The following is a 5,787-nucleotide window of genomic DNA, read 5'->3' on the forward strand; positions in this document are numbered from 1 at the left end:
CCTCTGGAATGACCTACCCCCCGACCTACGTACAGTTGCGGACCTGCGCCTTTTTCGCCGAGCCCTGAAGGCCCATCTATTCCGTGTGGCCGGCCTGGCGTAGTTTGGATTGTGTTTCAGTGGGGGGTTTTGTATGGGTGTGTTTTTAGAACAGGCCTATTATTCAATTCGATTTTAAAACAGAAATTATTTATTTATTTGTGGTTTTTAGTATCGCCTGTTCACCGCCCTGAGTCCCACAAGGGAGATAGGGCGGTATATAAATTTAATAAATAAATAAATAAATAAAATAAAATCTTACACAACAGAAATGCTCTACAGCTCATGTTGCTTATTTTAATGCTGCACATATTCGACTATGTAAAAAAACTGTCTTTATCCTACAAAACTGGCAGGAACTTAGGCTGTTCTTTGCTTTCCATGTAATGTAGTTCTCTCTTATATGAACAATCCATCCCAATCAGCATCTTTCCTCTAGTGAACTATTCTTTGCTTGTGAAATATAGTAACACAAATTGATAGAGGTAGCCCTTAACTTACAATTGGGACCAAAATTTCCATTGCTAAGCAAGGCAGTTGTTAAATGAGTCATGCATGGTTTTACAATATTTTTTGCAACAGTTAAGCAAATCACTGCCGCTAAGTGAATCATGCTGTCATTGAATGAACCCAGCTCCCCCTATTGACTTTGCTTGTTGGAAGTTGGCTAGGAAGGTTTTAATTTTGATCCCTTGAACCTGGGATGTTGCAACCATCATAAATACATGCCAGTTATCAAACACCAAAACTCTGATCACATGACAGGCATAAGTGCAAGGATCAATTGTCCCTTTTTACAGTGCCACTGTAACTTTCAATGGTCAATAAACAAATGGTTGTAAGTCAAGGACTGCCTGTACTGGGGAATTCGTGAATGCATGAATATTTCATATTTACAGTAGGAAGATATTCTATTGACTTATAGATACTGTCATCCTCAGGGATCCCCAAAATAAACTGCAAAAGAAAATATGCCACCACCATCTCCAAGCAGATTTAATTTGAAAACCTGAACCATGAAAATCCAGGTGGAATCAAAATGTTTTGTTGGACAGCTACAAGTTATCAGAAGTAGATCTAATCTATTTTCCTTTAGAAGGAATTCCATTAATTAGGCTCTGCTAAAGCAATACTAGTTCCTTTGACCTAAATTACTTCCATGGTGGAACATTCAAAAGCAACTCAGAAAAGTTCCAATAGTGAAACAAAATGTTGAGATATTTTTGTTTAAAGAATATAGGTTTATAAATAGCAGTACCCTGATCAGATGGTCTTATTTCTCAGTAACTCTGTATAGTGTAGGAGATGACCAGGTTGAGCCTGACGAAGGGATCAAATGTGTCGTCAGTCATGAGTCCCTTCCCGCGCCCACAAGAGATCTAAGACCAGCCCACCTTGAATTTCTTCTGCCCTTAATTACCGCCAATTTTCTTTGGCAGTTAGTAGTTCAGATTCTTGTAGAGAGCTTAAGCTTGCAATAAATCTTTATATCCATTTGGACTGCCTGGGTCTCCTGTTTTCTCTGGAGCTTGACAGTTAGCATTTTAGTAAAATATAATAGTCTGCTAAAGTATCCCAAGTTGCAACAACTTGCATAGAGCTAGTAGAGCCTTTTTATTACCAACAAGATATATTCGTTTAAGGCAAGAAGCAATGGAATGGGATATGAGTAAGACTTATTCTGCAAACAAAATTCAGTTTGTTTAATTCTTAAATTTTAATCAGAGATTATTTGTCAATTCCTCAGAAGTGATAAGAGTTCAAGGACAGTTTCATATATACACAGAAGACATCCAGATCAAAGCCTGAGCATTTATAGTTAGATATTTTCTGGCACTAGGGTCAGGAAAGATCTTTGGCTGACCCAGCCAGGGCTACTGCCAGTCACAACTGACACTACTGGACTAGAGAGGGAACATTACACAATGGGACGGCATATATTTGAATGCGAATAGTCCTAGTTCATTCCTGGTATTTCCAGATAGATTAAGGGGGGAAAAATGTCTGAAAGCCTGTCACAATTAAGAATAAGATGATGGACAGAACTACTGTGACATGTGTAGATGAATCAAGAGTCTGCCTCAGTATAAGCAAAAAAATGCAAATATAACAAATAGTTCAAACCTTGGCATATAAGATCTCTCATCCGTATGAACAGCACCTGCTAGAGGTCTTCCCAAACTCCCGTTAAGGGACTGAAAAGAAAAAAAAATGGAATCATTTTCAAAAATGTAAATATTAACATAAAACTTACATTTACGTATACTGAAAAGTGCACATTTCAAGCAATCTGAATGGTTGCTTTAAGGATTGTGACTGCAGATACTCATTCAAAAAACCCTCACACCCTTTAGCCTTCCCATTCTATGGACCAATAAAGATACAGTATATGTCACAATACAAAATATACACAATCTCAGGTAACTGAATTTAGGCAACAGAAAATTAAAAATGACCACACATTTAGTGCTTCACTAGATGGGAGCATCTAGTGGATCATGGGTAATTCTGAAAAATAAAACAAGCTCGGACTTGGTTAGTACTTGAATGGGAGACCACCAGGAATTATCAGAGTTGAACGCTAGATTGAGAACTTGTGAACAGAACAGGAAGAGCAACAGCAAACCATTTTCAAATTGTTGCCAAGAAAATTATATGAATATACATTAGAGGAGTCTCCCATGTAGTCATTGGGAGTTGACCCAAAACAACTATTTGGAAACTGGAAATCATATTATTGAAGTAAGATTTAAAAGAGCAATACGATTGTATAACTCGAATAAAAAGTACACTGTACATAAATTACTACTCTTAGAATAGCCACATATTTGATATTATACCAGCCAATAAAAAGGTACACAAATTCCAGAATGAAAAGTTTTGTTTTGCTTCCTCCAAATGCATTACAGTTCTCTGAATTATGAGGCAAAGTAATGGCAAAATCAGCCTAAACAATTTGATCCTATCTACAGAATCCTCTCTCTTCCCACTATTGCATTCTTATATTATGTTGGTTGCTAAACAGGACATCATGTCATATAACCATCACATTCTACTGGATACTTAATGCCAAAAACAGGTAAAATCTATGCATGAATTGTTTGGCATGTTTGTATACATTTTCTAAGAAATCTACCTTTAAAATATTCTCTTAAAAGACCACATCCATACCACCACCAGTAATTTACATTTAAATTGCATTTCAAACAGAAGTATGTTTTTTACACAAAATACAAACTACTCAGTTTTTCTGTTGCAGTGTTCCTATTATGCAAATTCTATCTCTTCAAAACTTTTCCCTATAAAACAGATTGTTCAAAAGCATGCAATGCATAATCAGAGCAAATCATTAAAGCAACCACATTATTTTACAGGATTACTTTGGAAAATGCAACTGGCTGTTTCCACATGCATGTTCATACACAGTTGCTTAGTTGGGACACAAATGGACACAACTGGGGCAACTTCTGAAGCAGACACAGGAATCTGAAAAAAAATGCAGCTGCTTTAACTGTCAAGGTTCCGACTGACGATCCTTTGACATTAACATTTAAAGAGAGGTGCTTCATAAATATTCCTGATGATTTGAAGAACTTATTACAAAATGCATGTGCAGCTCCCTAACAAACTCCCTGTAATTTGCTAGCAGTTCTACAGTTTTTCTCCTCAGGCAGAAGGTGGCAGAAGATTTTCAGCAGGAAACCACAGAAAACATATCTTAGTAATGGACACAACAGACATAAAACTGCTAGTAATGTTATTGGAGTCAATTAGAATAGATGCACATTAACTTGAGATCTTGCCAGTGTAACTGGATCAACTCTGTCCAGATTAGCATTTCATCATAAACAAAAAAGGAAGCTTGATCGTAAGTTCTTAAAATGAATCCTCTATATCTCATTTTTTGGCAATACTAAACACTAGTTAAGAGATGTCAGTAACACAAATATACACTTACATTGCTCCCCATATAAGGAGATCTCCATTTAAATACTTTTACCCTTCAGTCTTCTACTTTAGTTCTGAAGACCTGCACACTGAATTTATGCAAAGATATCCCCTTTTGCCTTATTTCCAAAGAGATTCTCCTCGTTTCAAATGCCACACATTCTACTTTGCTGTGCCAACTTGTGAGACAACTAATATTTCAGCATTCTTTATTCCACAATATCACAGAAATGCTTATGAGCTAAAATTAGCAAGTTTTACTCACAGCCTGAAAAGCAGAACAGAATGTCTCCATTGAGAGATGACAGCCCATTAGAGGAACTGTGAGAGACCTGGCTCCAGGCCCAAAGGAGTCGTTCAAGGACAAGGTTACTGAGGAGAGAGTTCATCTAGAGGAGAATTTGTCTTAAGTAGCCACAGACCAGCTGGCTTGACCTTGGGCAATCAGCAAGGCTAGAAATCGTTCCTTAGAACATATTGTTTGGATTCTTCATTGGGCTATTCCGAAGATTGAATATGGCACTTCAAAAAGGTACTGCCTGGGAATGCAGATTATCTGAATGTTTAGGCACAAAGTCTGCGCAAAACTCTGGTTATGCATTTTTTGATTTATAAAGTATACCATTCTTTTGATCTGGATTAGAGAAGGACAATGAAAAATGATGGAGAGATTATGCTTTCCTTCAACATAAGTGGTATTAAGACAAACTTTGAATAGGGAAAGGGTAACACTATGACAAGCATAGTTACAATCTTTTCCAGCTGGGATCACAAAGCTAATACAAGGTCAAACACCGGGAATGTTTATTGTCACTGAGTAAGCAAGCAACTTAGGGAGCAAGGATGGTGTCCACTCCCTGTTCCATTCAGTCTCCTTATCCTTTATTTGGTAAAACAAGTGCTTCATAAAAGCAAGGCACCTCATTTAAATACTTTGCTTTCAATCTGCTAAATTATTCCAGCAGTGCATGCCAGTTTAGCACAATGAACCATTCATTCACTTCAGGTATATAATATGTAACAAATGTTTGTCCTAGCAATTGATTAAGGTATGAAACAGCTGCATACCGCATCATCAGCAAGCCTCTAACTTCTCTACAAAAGTAGAAATGTGGGAGAGGGAAGCAAGCTGCTTTATTCTGCATCACAGACAGACATGCAACCAAGTTAAAGACCAAATTCAATCCAGCTTTTTTACAGCTGAAATCAAGCAGCCTTCAGTTTAAAACTATTAAACATCCATGCATTCTTTTTCTTATAGATTTCAGATATCAGTGTAGAAAAGAACATTTTAACAAGACAAATGAACGGCAAAATAAATAAAATTTAATGGATCCTTCTTGGGCATTTTTTCAAGGACTGTTGTGAAAAAGAACTGCATTCATATACACAGCTATAGTCAAATGGTATACTGTATATAAACAAAATGCCAATTGGAACCATGCTCAAAAGCACTGAAACTAACAAAGGTGCTCACTGCATCAATACTAGGTTATAATAGAAATGCAGCAAAAATATAGTTTGGTTGAAACTAATGTTTGCCAATATTGGCAGTGCTGGCAGATATATACTAAGAACTCCTTTTATACCTCAATTCTCCAGTTCCACATTTATAGAAAATATATACTGTAATGTTTTCCCCCAATGCTCCAAAATACTTGCATAGAAATATGATAGATTGTTGAAAAAGTGTGCTTCTGGTAAAGTAACAGATGGGGCAAATTTGGTGTGGAGGGAGAGGACATCCAAAAAAATACTTTTCTTCCAGGATGATCTTCCATACATCCTAACTGGCATCTC

At 36.8% G+C, this 5,787-nt stretch overlaps 1 protein-coding gene across 1 annotated transcript in view; it reads right to left on the reverse strand.

The window, feature by feature from the left end:
* The window catches only part of RAP1A (RAP1A, member of RAS oncogene family), a 33,850-nt gene extending 31,616 nt beyond the window's left edge, over window positions 1–2,234 (reverse strand). The window contains exon 1 of the mRNA XM_015821642.1: window positions 2,164–2,234. The gene's annotated coding sequence lies outside the window, so the exon portion shown is untranslated. The remainder of the gene's footprint in view (window positions 1–2,163) is intronic.
* Window positions 2,235–5,787: the final 3,553 nt, after the last annotated feature.

This window comes from Protobothrops mucrosquamatus, unplaced genomic scaffold, assembly GCF_001527695.2.
Source record: "Protobothrops mucrosquamatus isolate PMUCROS unplaced genomic scaffold, P.Mucros_1.0 scaffold1372, whole genome shotgun sequence".
NCBI classification, from domain to species: Eukaryota; Metazoa; Chordata; class Lepidosauria; order Squamata; family Viperidae; genus Protobothrops; species Protobothrops mucrosquamatus.